This window comes from Haliotis cracherodii, unplaced genomic scaffold (assembly GCF_022045235.1).
Source record: "Haliotis cracherodii isolate W230 unplaced genomic scaffold, xgHalCrac1.p SCAF_11, whole genome shotgun sequence".
Classification (NCBI taxonomy): Eukaryota; Metazoa; Mollusca; class Gastropoda; order Lepetellida; family Haliotidae; genus Haliotis; species Haliotis cracherodii.
In genome coordinates this window covers 8669587-8693478 of record NW_027266266.1, presented here as the reverse complement: position 1 = coordinate 8693478, position 23892 = coordinate 8669587, and the positions used below count along the sequence as shown (strand labels likewise).

The window sequence follows — 23892 nt, the reverse complement described above, 5'->3', positions numbered from 1 at the left end:
TATTGGCGTCGCCCTCGTCATTCGGCGATCGGGTCAGAATTAACCATCGGGAATCCGTATAAACTACAGAGATAATTGCTTTCAATATCCAAAGAACAGTCTAATATACTGAAAATCAGTGTCTAACTTTGACGTAGCTAAGGCATTTTATAAGTTTTGGCAACTTTGGAGATATAAATTTCGACACAATTTTGCGAGGGCACGAGGCCACGCCAAGCGGGATCAGTAGCCATATCTGTGCTTGTAGACCTCTGCGGCTTGAACCTTTCTCCACAAATTAAAATAGTTGGATTTGGCCGAAATATGTTTGAATTGTTACCTTGTTTCGTTTGGTCGCTGTGTGTACATCTGACTACACTTCTTAACGTTATGACGGACAATACGACTGTCAACAACGTCTGACCGTGGCCGTGACGTCTCATAGACTAGGGTTAGAGTAGCTTCCCTTTCACAAAGGGCAGTTACTCTAGCGAACAGACCGATGGATTGCCGCGAAAGGCAATTAAAAACAATTGTTGTTTTGCGTATATGTTGCTTCGCCACTGTATAAGAAAGAGATTTCGCTTGGTACTATATTGGCTACTGTCACTGTCCGACTGACACATCACTTACAGTGTGACGTAATATATATTAATGCGCGCATTCCAGGAAAACTCGCACTGTTTCGGTAATGTTTGTGAGAGAGGGAAAGCGATTTTGAAGCACAGAATTAAAGAATGACATTATATGATAAAGAGTTTATCACGCGTGTGTGTTTGGGGATGGTAATTATCCTGTATTAGGAATGAACCTTAAGCTGACACGCGCGATATAGCTGTAATACTGTTAAAAGCGGTGATAAACCCAACCCACTCACTCACACAGTCATAGTTTAAGTTGTACTAATGTACCTTTTGGTTTGAAATATCTCAGTAACCGTAAAACATATTCAGAATGACTCTCTCTCTCTCCACGCAGAATTTCGACATGGCTAACCTTAACCCACTGTTCTTCAGTAATGTAAATGTTCATGGTGAACCTAGACGACAACCCCAAATCTGTTCACCATTTTACGTGATGATTTACTGGTGGAAATCAGGCTGCTGGCCCAACTTTAATATCAACGGAACCCGAAGAGTGAGTGAGTTGGATTTTACGCCGCCTTTGGCAATATTCCAGCAATATCACGGGGTGGACACCAGAAATTGGCCTCACACATTGTACCCATGTTTGGAATCGAGCCCCGGTCTTCAGCGTGACAAGCGAACGCTTTAATCACGAGACTACCCCACTAGGGCTGGGACGGGTAACTCGGGTACTCGGGTCGGGTAGGTCCTGAGTAGGACCCGGGTACCCACAGGACTACCCGGACCCGTGGTTAGTCACGTGATATATTGTTTGATGACAAAAACTCACTATAGCTCATTGGTTACACCACAAGATGCTAATGTTCGCAATTCTTTCTGACGATGCACACATTCCTTTTGGCTGGTATATGTTTCAGTAAAGATAAAACTTCAGTCAACTTCAGTGTATTGATCGTTTGATACAAGAATCTAAATAGTTTTGGCCAGGGTTGCAATAAAACAATTCCCAATCAGACATTTTGTTCCAAACTCTTGAGACCTGCAGTGGGTACCCGGTAGGGCCGGGTAATAGGGGATCGGGTACCCGGTAGGGCCGGGTAATAGGGGATCGGGTACCCGGTAGGGCCAGGTAATAGGGGATCGGGTATCCAGTAGGGCCGGGTAATAGGGGATCGGGTACCCGGTAGGGCCGGGTAATAGGGGATCGGGTACCCGGTAGGGCCGGGTAATAGGGGATCGGGTACCCGGTAGGGCCGGGTAATAGGGGATCGGGTACCCGGTAGGGCCGGGTAATAGGGGATCGGGTACCCAGTAGGGCCGGGTAATAGGGGATCGGGTACCCGGTAGGGCCGGGTAATAGGGGATCGGGTACACGGTAGGGCCGGGTAATAGGGGATCGGGTACCCGGTAGGGCAGGGTAATAGGGGATCGGGTACCCGGTAGGGCCGGGTAATAGGGGATCGGGTACCCAGTAGGGCCGGGTAATAGGGGATCGGGTACCCGGTAGGGCCGGGTAATAGGGGATCGGGTACCCGGTAGGGCCGGGTAATAGGGGATCGGGTACCCGGTAGGGCCGGGTAATAGGGGATCGGGTACCCAGTAGGGCCGGGTAATAGGGGATCGGGTACCCGGTAGGGCCGGGTAATAGGGGATCGGGTACACGGTAGGGCCGGGTAATACGGGATCGGGTACCCGGTAGGGCAGGGTAAAAGGGGATCTGGTACCCGGTAGGGCCGGGTAATTGGGGATCGGGTACCCGGGTAGTAAATTTGGACTCGTCCCAGCCTTATACCCCACCGCCCAAACCCTGAAGAATGTGAGATTACCACCGTTTTAAGCTGAACACGAGTCGGCATTGTATGACACGAGAGTCTCTGAGCGACTGCTCATTGTATTTCACGATTGTGTGGCCCAGACAGAGTGATTAGTGTGTTAATGACATAATTATGTGTTTTCTGAAATTGATTTGATCACGTTTGATAAGCTGTTCTGCTGTCAAACGTATTCATTCCAATGGGTTATCCATTGCAGCCATTGTTATATGCAAATGTTAATGTTGAGGTATCCAATTGAATATGATACCCGATTTTGACCAATCAGAAGAATTCTCCATGTTCAGTGTCATGGCTGAATGTTTTGGATTTTATTCCACACTCAGCTCTATTCAAACAACATCATGGTGGTCTGTTAATAAGTGAATTTGGCACATGTGTTTGGTTTGTGTGTTTGTTTATATGTTGTTTAGGCTGCACTTAACAATATTCCAGCTATATGACGGTGGTCTGCAAACAATCAAGTCTGGACCAGACAATCCAGTGATTGACATCATAAGCATCGATTCACGAAATTGGGATACGATGACATGCATTAATCAAGCAAACCTGACAACCTGATCCCATTAGTCGCCTCTTACAACAACAAGCATAGTCGCCTTTTTATGGCAAGCATGGGTTGCTGAAGACCTATTCTACCCTGAATCTTCACGGGTCTGGTCTGTAAATAAGCGAATTTGGTACACATGTATTTGGTGGTTGATAGCATGAGGGTGGCGGGTAGCCCAGTGGGTCATTTCATTATGAGCATTTGGTTTGATTGACAATTTTAGAAGTGTGCAAGTAAAAGGCAAAGACAAGATATCTTATGGATGACAATTTCTTTATTCTATCATGATGCAACGTTTCAGTATAGATCCTTATTCTTTTGTCAAGCAAGAGTATAGTACTGGTTTACATACATCTATTAAGAACTAACAAAACACAACACGAGAGTATTCATGAGTGGATTAACAACACCAAGGGATAATGTTGATTGATATAGTAAGAACAGAAAGAACCTTGTGGTTGCTTGATAATAGAAATGTTTTTGTTTGTTGTTTAACGCCACACTCAGCAATATTCCAGCTTTTTGCAGTATTACAGCAACATACAGCCAGGGACACCAGAAATGGGCTTCACACATTGTACTTATGTAGGGAATTGAACCCAGTTCTTCGGCATGACAAGCGAATGTTTTAACCATCCGGATGCCCAGAGGCGCCGTTAGACGTTTTCACTGCTTTGACTGTTGTTAAGTCTCTGTCTGATATTGGTCATCCCCAGACACATCCATGGTAACAAATTGTTTAACAAAAACAGCTGGGTTAAAGTCAAAGCAGCCAAAATTCTCATGAGAGATTACCAACCTGGACCAAAACATTTCAACCATGAAGTATGACATTGATTCAATATATCTGTGCCTACTAGGAAGGCTTGATTCCACTGTGAATCCTCATGTGTTTCTGCAAGCCACCTGATCGTGTAAATCCTTTCCCACATTCAACACACTGATAAGGCTTGATACCACTGTGAATCCTCATGTGTGTCTGCAGATGACATGATACTGAAAATCTTTTCCCACATTCACCACACTGATAAGGCTTGATACCACTGTGAATCCGCGTGTGTCTCTTCAGGCTACCAGATACACTAAATTCTTTCCCACATTCAACACACTGATAGGGCTTGATTCCACTGTGAATCCTCATGTGTGTCTGTAGGCAATATGAGTGTGTAAATTCTTTACCACACTCAACACACTGATAAGGCTTGATTCCACTGTGACTCCTCAAGTGTGACTGCAGGCTATCTGAATATGCAAATTCTTTCCCACATTCAACACACTGATAAGGCTTGATTCCACTGTGAACCCTCATGTGTCTCTGCACGCTACCTGACTCTGTAAATTCTTTCCCACATTCGACACACTGATAAGGCTTGATTCCACTGTGGCTCCTAATGTGTCTCTGCAGGTTATATGATTGTATAAATCGTTTCCCACATTCACCACACTGATAAGATTTGTTTCCGCTGTGAATACTCATGTGTGTCTGCAGATGACATGATCGTGAAAATCCTTTCCCACATTCAACACACTGATAAGGCCTTATGCCACTGTGAATCCTCATGTGTCTCTGCAGATTACCTGAGTCTGTAAATTCTTTCCCGCATTCAATACACTGATAAGGCTTTATTCCACTGTGAATCCGTGTGTGTGTCTGCAGTTTACTTGAGTCTTTAAATTCTTTCCCACATTCAACACACTGATAAGGCTTGATTCCACTGTGAATCCTCATGTGTCTATGCAGGTTACCTGACTCTGTAAATTTTTTCCCACATTCAACACACTGATAAGGCTTGATTCCGCTGTGAATCCTCATGTGCGCCTGCAGTTTATTTGAGCGCTTAAACTCTTTCCCACATACAACACACTGATAAGGCTTGATTCCTTCCTGTTTCGTGATATCACCTGTTTCTATCACGTCAGTAACAGAGTCTTTCTTAAGATCATCTGTTTCCAGCAACTCTCTCTCACAGTCCCTGACTACACATGTTTCAGTAACAGAGCCAGGATTCTGTGGTTGGCTTTGTACTTCCATTATTAACTTGTGGATGTTATGGTGTTCACTGAAAACATAAGAGTTGTCACATTCCTTTATCATGTTCATGCATTTCCTAATGATGTTTCCCACAAGGACACCACCAATAACAACTATGATTTTTTTTCTTTAGCAGCTTTACGGAAACTGAGCGAACAGAATATTTGTAAGGTTTATGTTTAAAGTTCGTATTTGTAGACTTGTTGTATGAGCGCACGAGAAAAGTGTGCCAAGAACGATAACTCTAGTATTTTGTTATGTGGCTGAGTGAGAGGCACGCATGTGTCTGTTGTTTGTCGATATGCGGAGCGTATAAAACGGTGTGTAAACTTTATTTGTGTAAACAATTTAGTGAACATTGTTGTTATTATGATATCTAACATTTAGAATTGTATTTTGGTAAAATGTAATGTTTTTGATAGATTATTTATCGAAAAGCAAATTTGTAATGTTAGAATGATTTTTGCATTAATTGACTGCTACATACATTGTTGTTTTATTTAATTTCGCAGTCAATCCTATCCTTCTGAATATATCTCGACCATATCATGGAATAAATCGACAGTTGGATTGGAATTGTCGTTCGCTCTTATTTACAATAGTGCATAATATCTGAATGACATAAATATATATAAAATGGATTTATATGCTATGTATAATGTTATACGTTCTATACAAACTATCACGTCAGTAACAGAGTCTTTCTTAAGATCATCTGTTTCCAGCAACTCTCTCTCACAGTCCCTGACTACACATGTTTCAGTAACAGAGCCAGGATTCTGTGGTTGGCTTTGTACTTCCATTATTAACTTGTGGATGTTATGGTGTTCACTGAAAACATAAGAGTTGTCACATTCCTTTATCATGTTCATGCATTTCCTAATGATGTTTCCCACAAGGACACCACCAATAACAACTATGATTTTTTTTCTTTAGCAGCTTTACGGAAACTGAGCGAACAGAATATTTGTAAGGTTTATGTTTAAAGTTCGTATTTGTAGACTTGTTGTATGAGCGCACGAGAAAAGTGTGCCAAGAACGATAACTCTAGTATTTTGTTATGTGGCTGAGTGAGAGGCACGCATGTGTCTGTTGTTTGTCGATATGCGGAGCGTATAAAACGGTGTGTAAACTTTATTTGTGTAAACAATTTAGTGAACATTGTTGTTATTATGATATCTAACATTTAGAATTGTATTTTGGTAAAATGTAATGTTTTTGATAGATTATTTATCGAAAAGCAAATTTGTAATGTTAGAATGATTTTTGCATTAATTGACTGCTACATACATTGTTGTTTTATTTAATTTCGCAGTCAATCCTATCCTTCTGAATATATCTCGACCATATCATGGAATAAATCGACAGTTGGATTGGAATTGTCGTTCGCTCTTATTTACAATAGTGCATAATATCTGAATGACATAAATATATATAAAATGGATTTATATGCTATGTATAATGTTATACGTTCTATACAAACTATCACAGCTTGCTGTAAATGATGAAAACTGATTTTCCTCTATGAAGTCAAAAGATGACTGAGAGGTTACACTTGTAAAAAAAAAAGGGGGCATAACTCAGTTATGCTTAGCACTAGTTTATTGTAACTCAGATAACTTGGTGAGAGTTTGATGTGGATCAGGACAATATATATTTTCATGATGTTTTGATCACATGGAACCAAACTATTTCAACACCAATATCAATACTGAAACTGTATACGTTAGGTATAAAACAAAACATAAAAATTATTAAATCAATCACTGGATTGTCTGGTCCAGACTTGATTATTTACAGACCATATAGCTGGAATACTGCTGAGTGCGGTGTTAAACTACAAACAAACATTAGAAATTGATAAGTTTATATAGTGTCGTATATACAATATTTCTTATTGCCATTTACGGCAAGTATGGGTTGCCGAAGACCTATTCTACCCCCGATCTTCACAGGCCAATTTCTTTTGTAAACAATAATCAAGCGAACAGGAGATTATCAAAGGTTCATATTGTTGTTACCTATATCTACATATCAAATCAGATTGAATATTAATAAATATCCAAAGTGGAATGAAAAAATATGTAAAATATATGCAAAATCTACATCAACATAAACAGCCAAATACAAGGATCGTCTGACCTTCCAGTCATTGACCTTCACCTCAAAGAAAATGCCAAATATGTACAACAATCCTGACGTATGACAACTGGTCACTGACTTTTGCAAAATGCTGTGTACACTGACATCAGTACGCAGAATTTTACGAGGGGGCTTTCATTGATTCAGGGATCGTATATACATAAATGTGATATGCAAGTAATCAGAAACATTCTGACAATCTGTGTAATGTTATTTGTTTTTATATTTTTCATTGTAACCAAGTGAAATTGTCAGACATTCTGATAAATACAAAGTTGTTGTGCATGACCTTGTGCAGACATGGCGTCAAACAGGATAGAAACTTTGAAAATTTCTGTTGAATTTACCAACTCATTGCAATTATCTAATTTCATTTCCCTAATTCTTGCTACAATTGAAAATGTTGAGCCAATGCATGCAACGAATAGACGAATGGATAGCTCAAAATAGGAAAAAGTGCTACACAGTGTAAAATCTTAATTTGGCTATATTTACATTTAAAACAAGTGCACTTTTCCGGACACTGAGTTTGTTTTCACACTGAATTTATTTCGCTTGATTTCATCTTGACACTATGTGTTGGTGACAAAGATCATTTGTCATTTGATTCTAAAATGTGTATGGAATTCAAGGATGTATATACTGCAGCCGAGTTTGAGATGTATGTAGTGTAATAGGCATCTCATAAACGGCATAAAGAAGCATGAATATCTAACACTGTCCAATATAGCAGAATTCACTTCTTGGGTCATCGGAGACGTTTTGGATGATCATTGGCGATTTGATAATAGACAGATATCCGTGATCACTAATCATGCTAATACACCCTATTTTTTAAAGTAATTTCTCCAAGTAAATATCTTAAATTAAGATTTCAAACCATACTGTCAATAACGCAGTGAATGGTGATTTAGTAATGTGTAAAAGACGGCGATGTACCTAATTTTGGGTTACAGCTAAAACGGCACCTCAGCAAAACGTCACCAGGGGAAAACGCCACATATTGGTGAAAATGGCACCTCGCGTCAAGCGAAAACAGCTACTATTGCCTGGCAAAATCGGCACCTTATATTTTTTTTACCTTGGTCAAATAAATGAAATTAAACTGGCTACATGCTAACTTGCAAACACCAATAATTGTGAAATGTTAAAACAAGTTTACAAGTTATAAGTTTGGCCAGAGAAATCGGTGACGTTTTGCTCAGGTGCCGTTTTAGCCTGCACCCCCTAATTTTCAGAGGTCATTTTCAGTAATTTTGCTGTAAAGACTGTTATCCTGGCTTAGCAAAAGCCAATGCTATCTGTGCTCGCATAGATCTACCCTTCTTTCGAACATTAAATTGACATTGCAAATATATCGAGAGATGAATGAATCAAAACTTACATTAGTTCCCCCGACAGACTGGGCTAGGGAGACTTTAGCTTCGAAGGGATAGCAGCGACGTATGTTCATTTTACAAAATGCTGATCTTCAACAGGAAAGCGTAAACAGATTCGCCATGACAGTAGCACTGCGAGCGAGTAATAAATGGGATGAGTAGTGTCCCTTGCAAGCGGCATACCACTCGATAAAAGTAGCATTAAGATATCGACTGGGCTCTTGTCTTCTTAACGAGAAGACAAACGGCGGCCGATTTGTCGGAGGTTACGATTAGACAACACTAAAAAAAGAATTCATTGGTCCCCGGTATCGCATGAACACAAATAGCGAAGTGAAAGTGCTCTCGACTTAATTAACATAAAAGCAGTTCGTTGTTATTGTTTTCGCTCATAAAAACGTTTAAGGTAAATGCATGTCTCCGTGAATATTTGCATTTGTAATTATCAACCCATGGAATCTAGGGCGTGTGTCCCTTTCAAGCCTCACTAGCCTATCTTAGTCTTTGAGGTAAAGAAAGCTCAAAACACATCACGTACACTCACGCAGTGCACAGTTGTGATTTCTTCGTGAAATTCTTTGTTCTGTGGTATCATCCACAGTCATTCCACACAAGAAATAATTACCGTGAACGACTTCTGAAAGTTAAGTAGGCCAACATAGAGTAAATATCGCTATGTTTTACATTAAATACAAAATCACCATTCACAGCGAAAATGCATGTATATTTGGAATCAAAATATCTTATACTCAGAGAGTTCAACTACAAAAGCACACGAGAAAGACCAGCATTTCACATATTGTATTTTCAGTAAACTTCACATGGTATTTGCTTTCATTTTTGACAAATGTCCTGAACCTTTGAATATAGAAACGTAACTGTATCTGTGTTCACCACGTTTTGTAACAAAAAGTCCCATGGATCAATAACCTAGTTGTTTCTAACTCACCGGAGAGTTCAAGCCCAACCGGAGGTATATCAATTCACTATATACGTGTTGCTGAAAAATATCCATCCTTCAAGAAAAGGATGGCCATGGTCCCATGAAATAGTTATAGCACATAGAAATCAATACGTTTCAATGGCAGCACATGAACAAAAATTCACCAACACCTTTTTCACGAAACAGGTAATACTTTCTGAAATAGTTGACATATATCAACAAAATTAATTGCAAATTAAAGCAAACGATTTGACCTTCTATTCAGCATTGACATTTTGAAAAAGTTCAATGAATAGTGGAATTTCATGCATCAACAGTAAAATTTTGTTCAAAGTTAGACATTCGAGTGATTTCAATAGCCACCAAAAAAACAATTTGTCAAAAACAAGAATGTCCATTACATTGTGCACACCATTAGCTTTACAATGACAACAACAAAAGTGAGAATGGTTTTTATAACTTGTTCATTTTTGTTTTCAGTAGTGTGACATTAGTGAAAAAATACTTGGAACTTGTATGTGCGCTTCAATATTTGGGAAGTAGCTACAAGTTATAATCATTTTGAATCAGATTATACATTCATGTGCATGATATTTTGTGCGCAAATTTAATGTAAACCTATTTTAATATAACAGTTTCAACAATAATATAATATGTTATATTTTCTGCAAAATTTGTTACTACTAATTTATCCATTCATCCACACATCCACAAAAGACCCGTGAAGATCCGGGTCGGAATAGGTCTTCAGGAACCCATGCTTGTGAAGATTGTACCGATCGGTTCTTCCATCTCTACCACAAATCATGATTGACCCACCCCCCATAGCGGTCGTTTTCGGCTATGTTGGAGTCCTGAAATCTATCTCCTTGTCTACGCCACAATCGGACACGACGACAGAATCTCGAATCATCAGTGAAAAGTCCGGGAACCCAGTCCTGTCTGTCCAGCTGACGTGATCTTCAGCCCAATCCAAACGCGCCTGTCTTTGAATTCGGTCAGTGGGATGCAAATGCCTGCCCTCCGTGACCAGTCCGCATTTCATTTCTGAGTGTGGTGACGTCTCGCTGCAATCAGGAGAACCCGTCTTCCCGTTGTGTGCTGGAATGCTGCCGACCACCTTCTTGTCGGTTGGTAACTGATCCAAACGTTCATTGATTCAGTGTCCTTCTGATCACACCAAAGACGTTTGCAACATGACACTGTGTTGACCCAGCCCATGCCTCTACCTAATTCTTGGGTCGTCACAGCATGACTTTGACGCTGATGGGGCATTAGTGTGTTCAGTTGTTGCAATACTCAGAAGCAAACGTTGTTGTACTCTCTGATTCTGACTCAACGATTCTGTGACGATACACCCAAACACTGGTTTTTAAGCACTTCGTGCACATCGTGCCCATGACTGCATGCCTGTGTCCGTTCATCATGAAATTGAGGCCCTATAGGGGTTAACGATTAATATGTACCGGGATATTCCAATCTTTATTTGTTACAGGATAATTTTTATCCTCAGCAAACGTCATGTCCACACCGTAGATGTTGTGCAATACATGTGTGTGAGATGTCTCTTTTCAGTTAGAGCTACCTCCTCGATGAACATCATTGCTTTCAAAGAACAGTTCGCTACTACTGTCCACCCACTGTCATCGGACTTACTAAGGATCCATTTGGGTACGTGACTTTGGCACCAGATGGCTACTTGGTTGAGCAGTCAGTTGGTGACGCCGACACATATCGCAAACGATCAAGGGTGAACAGGGGTGGTCTTTTCTTTACATAATATACTCACCGCCAAAAGAAACGCGAATGCCATACATGTTGGTAAATCTATGAAGACTTACTCATATTTAAGAGATACTGGACTGGTTCAATGCACAAACGAACATACTGGTATGCTGACTGAACCTATACTCGTGAACGCGTCACATGTGACGTCACAGACTCCAGATGCACCATTTGTCTCGTGCAGGATTAGTGTGTAAAGTTTGGAAATCACGTGCAGCATATCGTAATAAGAGTAAAGACACTCCGTAGTAATACTTGACTTGTTAGTTTTGCTAATAATTGGTACACTTTGGAACATCTCTTCTTAACGTATAAACTTCTCTACTTATGCATGGTGTTAACCGATTTCTTCCCCAGTTAACATACTGGCCTCATATGTGGCAGTATTTGATATGCCACTTATACCAAGTTCTTTGATCAGGCAATACATTTAGCGATTCTTACATATAATACTAATGTTATTTGAGGCCCTCTCTGTGGGGAAAACTACAACTTTTCATGTGGGACAGCCAGACTTTAGATGACAGCTGGCTGGGGCAGAATGGGTTTATTCCTTTTTGTCATTTATACCAAGTTCTTTGATCAAACAATTAATGTAGCGAAGCTTACATATAATGGTTATTCTATCCGAGGCCTTGTCAGTGGGAACACCTACAAACATTTCATATAGGACAGATATAATTCGGATCACAGCTGGCTGTGACAGAATGGGTTTATTCCAATTGTTTTCTGTGTTTTATGTTATGTATTCTACCAAGAATCCATAATGATTTTAAACTTATGATCCCAATTGGTAGGAAGTTTCTCACGATATTTTGGTCTATTTTTGAATAACTTGAGAAGGTTGTAATTGTCAACAATAGAGAAGTCAGCTGTGATTATATGACCTTCTGGTTGATAGTAGTATGATGAGTCTTGGCAGCCACAAGTAGTGGAATTTACATCATGAGCTGCAAAGGCCACGTTCTGCAACACGTTCCTATAACTGAACAACTTGGATGAAATGTTATTCGTAAAGAAAAATGAAACTGTTGGTGGTTCTATGAAAATTGAAATATTGTGGGACAATCTGGGAAACTGATTTTTGTCTGAGAATGTCACTTGAATCTAAAGCGTCAATTCCCTGGTGTTCACTAAAATCATAACAGAGTGGTCAACTCCCTACTTAATCACTTTAAAGCATTTCTTAAATGTTTCCACAAGAAAACCACCAATATCAACTAGGGCTTGGACAATACACAATTTGATGAATATGATTTGTACCATGATAACATACCTGGTACTGTAGATGTGTTTCCACTTTCAACACACTATACTATACTTATCATGCTCGTCTAAAAAGAAATATTAATCAAAACATGAACTCGGTTACTTCATTTTTGCTCAGCTTTTAATTTGTCTATTTAAAATGGCCGTTGTGGTACTGATTCAGAAATTGGGTGTTCATTATAATCACGTGACAACTCTCCTGCCGAGGATGTAACCAAACGGGACAAGTTACTTTTCGATGATATTCTGGACATGTTTTACTCCTTTCGAAAATTAATACTATGAGATATTGACAAAGCAATTTATTTACTGAAGTTATTTGTAATGATGCAAACAGACAGTATGATACGATCTGGAAATACATTTAAGGTGAGGTGAGGTGAAATGTGGTTTAACGTCGCGTCCAAGATTAATGCACGTATATATATAGCGACGTGCATGTCCGTGTGTGTGTTGGTGTGGCTGCTTGTACTAGTCCGGACTGATGCCGATTTATAGTGCTAGCTCACTGAGATACCATGCCGCAGTTTAACATGAATACCCCACATAGACAGTATACTGACTCCGAGCCGACCAGTCCTTGTTTTAGCCCCTTAATGCCGAGCGCCAGACAGGGTAACAACAAGTACCATATATTAACGTCTTTTGGTATGATGAGGCTGGGGATCGCACCCCGGGCCTTCCGCTCTCAGAGCGGACGCTCTACCACTAGACCACGGAGGCGGTCTCAAAGAGAATGAAACCAGCTCGTGATGGAACATATCGTTTCACATCTTTACACAGACCCGCCATGACAGTTATATGCTGTGGGTTACGTAACTAACAACTAAGTACTGCACATACATGGTTTCAGGATGCAATAGTCGGGAAACTGTCATTCTGCTTCTTAATATGAATATGTAACTGTTTGAAAGTAAACAGACACAAACCCTTTTATATGCAGGATCTCTTACTTGTTTCAGGAGCGGTCGGGTAGCCTAGTGGTTAAAGCGTTCTCTCGTCACGCCGAAGACCAGGGTTCGATTCCCGTCATGGGTACAATGTGTGAGGCCCATTTCTGGTGTCCCCCGCCGTGATATTGCTGGAATATTGCTAAAAGCGGCGAAAAAACCATACTCACTCACTCACTAAGTTGTTTTAAATTCTCAGAAAGAAAAGACGGCGGAAACAAAGGCCACGACTCGATTGCATATTGTCCACATACAGGATGAAGTTGATACAATTACATGTATATTAGGTCCGCCCAAATGTTTATCATTATCACGTATGTTACATTGGCAAATGTGTATGGAAGTCAATGTGTTTGAACTAACCATTGATGTTTCGTCAAATACACCCTCGTCACCAGTGACAAATACTCTCAGTGGACCAGCATGGCCATCTCCTTCATTAGTTTCATTATGTCATTCATGACCCTTTTCTGGTCTTTGGTAAAGGAATGCAATCTGTCAGCGAGATTGTTATTGTCCATGCAAGGACATTTCGTACTGTTCACCAGCAGATAAGTTTATGTTCCTGGACACTTGTGAACCCTTCCATGATGGTCCTGTTGCATATCGTTTGGCAACTGTCGTGTGCCTCTTGTGATCTGATGTTGATGGGAGAAGTGCGATTTAATTCAACTGCATTGTAACACAAATATTGCCGTCTCGAGTGCACTTATTAAGCATTGGTTATCTAAATTTTGCCATTGTAACGCATTCTGATTTTCTGCAAATTTATCTCTAGGGCAGGTATGGTGTCATTTCGTATCTGTTAAATTTAACATCCATGTCAATGTGGCAAAAAAAAGCATTAACATTTAAAATATTGATACTGTTTGGTTTTTCCAGTGTGAATCCTCATGTGTGATTGCAGGTGACATGATTGTGTAAATGTTTTCCCACATTCAACACACTAATAAGGCTTGATTCCACTGTGTGTCTTCATGTGTTTTTGCAGGTTACCTGTCTCTGTAAATCGTTTTCCGCATTCACCACACTGATAAGGCTGGATTCCACTGTGAATCCTCGTGTGTTTTTGTAGGTTACCCGACTCTGTAAATTCTTTCCCACATTCAACACACTGATAAGGCTTGATTCCACTGTGAATCCTCATGTGTTTCTGAAGGTGACCTGACTCTGTAAATTCTTTCCCGCATTCAACACACTGATAAGGCTTGGTTCCACTGTGAATCCTCATGTGTGATTGCAGGTGACATGATTGTGTAAATGTTTTCCCACATTCAACACACTCATAAGGTCTGATTCCACTGTGAATCCTCATGTGTGATTGCAGGTGACATGCTCGTGTAAATTCTTTCCCACATTCAACACACTGATAAGGCTTGATTCCACTGTGATTCTTCATGTGTTTTTGCAGGTTACCGGACTCTGTAAATCGTTTACCGCATTCACCACACTGATAAGGCTGGATTCCACTGTGAATCCTCATGTGTTTTTGCAGGTTACCTGACTCTGTAAATTCTTTCCCACATTCAACACACTGATAAGGCTTGATTCCACTGTGAATCCTCATGTGTTTCTTTAGATAGGGTAATCTCGCAAATTCTTTCCCACATTCAACACACTGATAAGGCTGGATTCCACTGTGTTTCTTGAGATAACCTGTTTCTAACAATTCTCTTTCACATGTTTTAGTAATAGAGTCAGGATTCTGTGGTTGGCTTTGTACTTCCATTATTAACTTGTAGATGTTATGGTGTTCACTGAAAACAGAAAAGAGTTTTCACTTTCCTTTATCGTGTTAATGCATTTCCTAAAGAAGTTTCCACAAGAACACCACCAATAACAATTATAATCCCTGCAACTTGAAATAGAGCCCCGAAATGTTGTGGTGACTAATTGAACAAGACAGCAGCATGTGTACTAATACTTATAAAGTGGACGAGAAGCGGTGGGGTAGCCTAGAGGTTAAAGCGTTCGCTCGTCACACCGAACGCCTGGGTTCGATTCTCCACATGGGTACATTGTGTAAAGCCCATTTCTGGTGTTTCTTACTGTAATGAAAAAAATTGCAAATAAATATCCATGTTCGGGAGTATAAACATCATCATTGAGGTCTCATGATGGAAGTCACAATCCGACAGAGAATCGACAGTCAGGTGACTGCGAGCAACTATATTTAGTAGTCTGTGGAGTGTATACATACATTACCAGCATGAACTAAAATCAAACACATGTGCACAGGTTGTATTTAAAGTGCTCTTGAACAATTTCAGTGTTCAGTATTAGGGCTGGGACGGGCAACTCAGGTAACCGGGTCGGGTGGGTAATGAGTAGGACCCAGGTACCCACAGGACTACCCCGACCCGTGATTAGTCACGTGATACATTGTCTAACGACTGAAATTATCCAGAACTCTATGGTTACACTACAAGTCATTAATGTTCACTTTTCTCTCTGACTACGCATCATTCCTTCTGACTTTTCATATGGTTGAATAAACATATAACTTAAGTCAACTTCAGTGTATGCATGACCAGATTGTTTAATACATGTATCTAAATACATTTTGCCAGGGCTATGCTAAAAAATATCGAATCGGACATTATGAGACATCTCCTGAGACCTAGAGTGGGTATCCGGGTAGGGTCGGGTAAGAGGGGGGCGGGTACCCGGGTAGTAAATTTGGACTCGTCCCAGCTCTATTCAATATGACTGTTTTGTAACAAAACGTGGTGACCATAGATCCAGTTACATATCTCTCTTCAGATCTTCGGCACAATTTCAGATTTCATCCCCGACAGACAAACAACATGACAGATCACAACAGTAAATCAAATTAGTACTGCCTCACATAACTCCTACAATAATAGAGAGTGAATGAGTTGGGTTTAACGCCGCTTTTTACAGTGTTTCAGTTATATCACAGCGTGTCAGTTTAATGTCAGCGCAAAGCCCGATGTAAGGCAGGTGTCAGACATTTACCACTTTGGTGAAACCCACGAGCACGGTGCTGACTAACCTAGAAACATAATCAGGGAGAACTGGGATTCAAACCAACAATCATTTGCTTCTGGCGTGCCCAAGGGATGACTGTGGTGATAAAATATAAAACAAACTCTCAACAGTGTCTGAGCTTTCGGAAGTCATTTGACTATATTTAGGCTATATTTAACAGGGTAAACAGGTCTTTGGTGTGACGAGCGAACACTTTAACCACTAGGCTTCTCCACTGTCTCTGGACCAAAAGAGAAGAGCAACCTTTGAATGTCTATCAGAGTGTGTTAATTTTGTGCATGATGATGTCATTGGTAGAATGCACAAATTGAAAAAGTAATCAAGCTATTCTGTCCCAACCAACTGTCAACTGTCTGGCTGCCAAACATGATAAGTTTATAGTTTTTCCCTTCAAAGCCTCAAATAACATTAATATTATATGCAAGAATCAATACATTCATTGTCAATAACATGGTTTAAGGGACACATGAAACGTTTGCTTGTTTGTTTAAGACCACACTCAGCAATAGTCCAGACGGTGGTCTGTAAATAATCAGTCTAGACCATACAATCCAGTGATTGGACATAAAAATGTCACATACAAGGACAGTATGTTAACTGAGAAAGAAATCTGCCAAAACATCCATCAGTACTATCCACTTTTGGCTTGACTCTAAAACTTGAAGACATGTCCATTCCTCTTTTGTACTGGACTCCAAAGCTCCATAAAAATCTGTACAAAATAAGATATATTGGTGGGTACCACCAAATCTGTCTCAAGAGTAACCATAATCCTTAGCACAAACAAGGAAGGGCTTTACTTATATTCACAGAATGTATTTGACATGTTTGAGACATGTGGAATAAATAATATGTGGATTCTCAAAAACTCAAAGGATTTGCTTGACCTTTTTCCAGAAAAGAACCAAGTTCAGTTTTGTTAAAACATTTGATTTTTCAACCCGAAACACCACTATCCAATATTGATCAAGATTACAACATTCAAGGCCAAGTAAAGCTTTCCAAAATAATTATCATATGTTTATGGAGGCCATTTCCAAAGTTGACACATCACTGACAAAAGTTATTTCCAATATAGTTCCCTGACTAGGGGTGGGACGGTTAACTCGGGAACCCGGGTGAGGTGGGTACTGAGTAGGACCCAGGTACCCAAAAGACTACCCGGACCGGTGGTAGTCACGTGATATATTGTTTAATGACAAAAATGATCTCGAATTCTAATGGTTTACACTACAAGTCACTATTGTTTGCATTTCTTTCAGACCATACCAGGGGTCCGGAAAATTTAAAATCCCAATCGGACATTTGCATTTAGGCCACGCCCCCTTCAATTAGCGTATTTTAGTACGTCTTTTCAAACACATTACAAGTTGTTACGTATTCATAATATAATGTAATATGAATTGTTTCAATTTAAATTGTTTAATTCACCGGACAATAAATAACAAATAATATCATTTTAGATGTACATCATACGTTTGTTTCTGTTATAATAACGATCTGTTAACGTTGTGAACGGTCTTATTAATATTCATGAGTTATATTCACGAGTCTGCTAAAGTGTTCGCGTTGTAATACTTGGATCGAGTCACTATACACCCATTCCTTCTGACTTTGGTATGGTTGAAAAAAGATATAACTTCAGTGTATGCATGACCAGATTGTTTGAGACATGTACTTTAATATGTTTTGCCAGGGCTATGGTAAAAAAATACCCAATCAGACATTTTGTACCTATCTCTTGAGACCTACAGTGGGTAACTGGGTAGGGTAGGGTAATAGGAGGATGGGTACCCGGGTAGAAAACTTGGACTCGTCCGAGCCCTATCCTCTACTGTTAGTTTCAACCACTGACAATGGTGGAGGAAACTATTATCCACACAACACGTCAGAGTAAGGTGACGGTGATGACACCTTTCTGTGGAAAATCTGGATTTGAACATTGTGATGACATCCAAAATACAGGATTATGGCAATGATGTAATAGATGTTTGGTGTTTGAAGGAATTTGGGGGAATAAGGAGAAGTTCAATGAGTTCAAAGCTACAGTCATGCATTAGCGTCATGGAGACAACAGAGTTGTAGATTGTGGGTGCATGATCCTGGTGGAATACAACATTAACATGATTAAGCCTTCAGATTCTTTTATTCTTTTTTGCAATATTACAGCAATATATGACAATAGACCCATGTTGGGAATTGAACCCATTTCTTTGGCGAGACAAAGAACATTTTAGCCACTAAGCTGCCCAAAGGAGACGTTAGACGTTTCACTGCTTTGACTGTTTAGTCTCTGGCTGATGGTGGTGAGCCCAAGATGCATCCATGTAACAAATCACTCAACAAAAACAGCTGGGTTCGATTCAAAGCAGCCTAAATTCTCATGAGTGACTATGGACCTGGATCTGGACCAAAATATCAATATTGATGAAGTGTAACATTGATTCAACATTGCAGTGCCTACTAGTACTAGGAAGGCTTGATTCTAATGTGAGTCCTCATGTGTTTCTGCAGGTTACTTGACTCAGTAAATTCTTTCCCACATACAACACACTTATATGGCTTTATTCCACTGTGAATCCTCATGTGTCTCTGCAGGCCACCTGATTTTGCAAATTGTTTCCCACATTCAACACATTGATAAGGCTTGACTTCACTGTGAATCTTCATGTGTGTCTGCAGATGACATGATTCTGTAAATGTTTTACCACACTCACCACACTGATAAGGCTGGATTTCACTATGACTCTTTATGTGTGACTGCAGGCTATCTGAATATGTAAATTTTTCCCCACATTCAACACACTTATAAGGCTTGACTCCACTGTGAATCCTCATGTGTCTCTGCAGACTACCTGACTCTGAAAATTCTTTCCCACATTCAACACACTGATAAGGCTTGATTCCACTGTGGCTCCTAATGTGTCTCTGCAGGTTATATGATTGTGTAAATCGTTTCCCGCATTCACCACACTGATAAGACTTGTTTCCACTGTGAATACTCATGTGTATCTGCAAATGACATGATCGTGAAAATTCTTTCCCACATTCAGCACACTTATAAGGCTTTATTCCACTGTGAATCCTCATGTGTGTCTGCAGGTTACTTGACCCTGTAAAAGTTTTCCCACACTCAACACATTGATAAGGCTTTATTCCACTGTGAATCCTCATGTGTGACTGCAAGCTATCTGAATATGCAAATTCTTTCCCACATTCCACACACTTATAAGGCTTGATTCCACTGTGAACTCTCATGTGTCTCTGCAGGTTTCCTGACTCTGTAAATGTTTTCCCACACTCATCACACTGATAAGGCTTGATTCCACTGTGAATCCTCATGTGTGACTGCAGGCTATCTGAATGTGCAAATTCTTTCCCACATTCAACACACTTATAAGGCTTGATTCCAGTGTGAATCCTCATGTGTCTCTGCAGGCTACCTAACTCTGAAAATTCTTTCCCACATTCATCACACTGATGAGGTTTGATTCCACTGTGGCTCCTAATGTGTCTCTGCAGGTTATATGATTGTCTAAATTGTTTCCCACATTCACCACACTGATAAGACTTGTTTCCAGTGTGAATCTTCATGTGTGCCTGCAGTTTACTTGAGCATTTAAACTCTTTCCCACATACAACACACTGATCAGGCTTGATTCCCTCCTGTTTCTTGAGATCACCTGTTTCTATCACGTCAGTAACAGAGTTTTTCCTGAGATCAGCTGTTTCCAGCAAATCTCTCTCACTGTCCAAAACACATGTTTCAGAACCTGGATTCTGTGGTTGGCTTTGTACTTCCATTATTAACTTGCGGATGTTATGGTGTTCACTGAAAACATAAAAGCGTCGTGCATAATCCATTTCCTTAAGATGTTTCCACAAGAACACAACCAATAACAAACAGGGATGGGAGCTAACACAATTTGACGATTTAATATGTATCATGATATACTACCTGATACTGAAAATGATTTTCTCACATTCAACACACTGATAATAACATATTCATATCCAGTCGGTAACAAGTGTGATGTGTAATAAACTTTCTAAAACCTCACACAAAGTGCCGTAACATGATAACTATCATTTGTTGAGGGCAATGACTATTGTCTCATCCTGTGAAAAACAGTATACACATGGATGTGTTGCACAGTTATGTACAAATGATATATATCACTGTACAAAATAATTAAAAATTGAGAACATATTCTTCTTGATCATTATCCGAATTACCCCAACATTTCTACAAAAATATACAGAGTAAAACAAGAGTCATCAGAAAGATGACATATCCCCCCGGCAGCTGTCTGTAAACATGGTAAAGTAACCACAAGTAAATGTGCAATTCTGTATGTAATGAGTCAAGAGTTGAATGTTCTTGAAGAAGCATACATTGTTTACCCACAAAAGATCCACCATGGTTGCATCCATATGAAAGTAAAATAAGTGTGTTTCTGTGGGGTTTTTTTATGCAAACAAATGACAAATTACAAGAAACAATAACTAAACAAGTGTATAGTTAGCGAAGTCATCTATATCCCCCGCCAATTTTAACACATAATGGTCCCAAACCAGGTAACTGACAAGTCTCACTGTTTGGAACAATGACACACAATAAGCCAGGTGACATGTTGTGTACTAGTCACCATCATGATTTGGGCAGGTGGGCAGCCTCGTGGTTAAATCATGTCATCATTAGGCCAAAGGCCTGGGTTCGATTCCAACATGGGTACATGTGTGAAGCCCATTTCTGGTGTTCCCTACATTGATATTGCTTGAATATTGCTAAAAATAGCATAAACCCATACATTCAATATGGCCACGGACTATTGTTACATAGGTAATAGGGCCTAAAGTCTCTACGTAGCTTGCTTGCACTTCATTTGATTCAACTTTCTGTTTGAAAATGTTCGGTATTTCCTGACAGTAGTTAAAGCAGAGATACAAAGTATAGTTACCTGCTCAGATCATGTAGCTTCAGCCAATTTGCATAAGATCTAACTTTGGAATTTCAGGCATTAACAAAAACTTTTCTGTATTCATAAGAAATCTCTGCCAAAACTAGAGTTGACTGTACGATTCTGACCATATCCATGTTAAGTTGAACTTTTTGGGATGTCTACTTCTTGCTTATATGTCTTTACCCAAAATTTTACAAAGATGTAATTACCAATTAGGAAGTCCAGCATTTCATTTACTGTTTTCTCAGTAAACTTTCAAAGACAATTGCTTTCATTTTTGACAAATTCCTCTGAACCTCTGAGGATAGATAGGTAACTGTATCTATGGTCACGTTTTGTAACAAAAGCCCCATGGATCAAGGAATGAAGTTTAACCTTAAGTTTGTCCTAAAGTTTGTCTGTCATGTAGGATCGTGGTGCAAAGAACTAAAAACTCAAATGTTTTGACAGAATTGAACTTGGTTCTTTTCTGAGACAGTAAATTATTCCAATTCACTTTCTATGAATATCATATAGTTTTTATTCATTATGTGTTGTAGGCCACAGGCCCAATATACATTACAGAGTATACAGTGAGAGAGAAACATTATAATACAAAGGTAAAATTTGGGTGATTTACATATGTATATATATTCGTCTTAAATGTACATATCAATCACAAATTATCATAAAATGAAATTCATCTTCAATTTGATTTTGATTGCAAGCAAGACACAACCTTTCAGATTTTAACTCTTTTTCATACCTCTCAGTCTCAATTCGGAGCTGGTGGGAACAGCATCTAAATTGTGCAAGGGCACCTCTATATTTAAAAATTGATAATTTTTTTAAATATGTTTCTAAGCCGAAATTTGTTTTAAAGGAACTGTAAAGAGTTGATTTTGAGCTTGATGAAAGAGCTGCGTGCCAATTTTGTTCATGAGATAATTTTAGACAGAGTATAAATTCCGACAGACAGCTATTACTTATAAATTGTTGTTCCCATATGTAACCAACACCAGTAGAGCATAGGATGTTTTACTTTTGATGCCCTGTAAGTTTTACCATTACTACAGTCTAACAATAATAAGTTATAACATTTCTTTACCAAACGTGATTCAGGCACTGTGAATATAAACAAAGTCCTCCTGTGATTGTCTTAAGGATTATGGTTAATCTTCGAGACAGGGATTAGATGATACATGTCCATGCTACATATATATCCTTGCATACCCTATTTTCAAACAGCCAAACAACATCAATCGTTACACCGAGAATGAAAATTTACATTTGTCTTCATTCTGATATTTATCAACAGGAAAAGATTCCTCGATAAAAAGAGTGACCTCAGAGTGTCGGTGCTTTCTTAGACTGGTTTGCCTGCCATAGAGCACTTGCATGGAGCATTTAACAGTGTTTGCAGTAAATTCGCAACCCAGCAAGAATAACATAAGCATGATTAGGAATTCATTTGTTGACAAATGCTCATCTTTAAGAATACACTGGGTCAATTAACAAGTTCTTAAGGGTTGCTTGCTCCCAGTTGATGAGCTGTAAATGTCACATCTAAATGAGTTGTGTAAAGCAACTATAATCCAAAGACTTTTGGAGTTGTTTACTTAATTATACCATCATAAACATCAAATCTAAGTTTCTTGAATATTTGGGGTGGGGGGACATTGCACATATTCCTTCCTCATAAATTAACCTCATAAACCTCTTTGCCTAAATCCTGTATTTTGACTGTCAACAGACAAACTAAAATAACCTTTTTGATTTTCAACAGAAGTCCACTTCACTTTCAGCTGATCCCAATAAATCATGTGGATAATACTTTACCTCTGCACTGTGCTCTGTGCATGGGCAAGGCAAAAAAAACTCACTTCTTTCCGGCAATTTAACATCAATCCAGATGCAATTAATTTGGAGAGATGGCTGGGATAACACTTCATATACAGTAGAACTCGGATATAACGAACACGGATATAGCGAACAAACGGATACAACGAACTGTTAAAAAATCCCCAATTTATCTCCTATATAATATCATATAAAATTTACGTATATAACGAACTCTCTATAGCGAACTAACGGATACAGCGAACTGATATCTGATCACCGACAAGCCCATTTATCACTTATTAGCGACGTATATAGCGAACTGAGAAATCTCACTTAAGAGTCAAGTGTCACTGACAATTGGCTGTACGCAATCAGCGGCGAATCAAAACAATGGCGGCGAATCAATACAATCAGCGGTGACGGATCAACCTTGTTAAATTTGCATTGTGTTAATCTTACCTGTACATGTAATCTTGTCTGTAAAACAAACAGTTTTTGACAGTTTGGCGGATCTGAACAATGCCGTTTCAAGAATGCAGTCAGCGAAACGAGGCCAAAGTAAAATCACAGACTACACATCTCATGTGTAAATCGAAAAAGGATGAATATGTTTAAATTTTGTACATGTATTAGATAACAATCTTCAG

At 39.4% G+C, this 23892-nt stretch overlaps 1 pseudogene; it reads right to left on the bottom strand.

Annotated features, from left to right (window-relative positions):
- The window catches only part of LOC139456187 (zinc finger protein 721-like), an 81723-nt pseudogene that overhangs the window by 45081 nt on the left and 12750 nt on the right, over nt 1-23892 (bottom strand).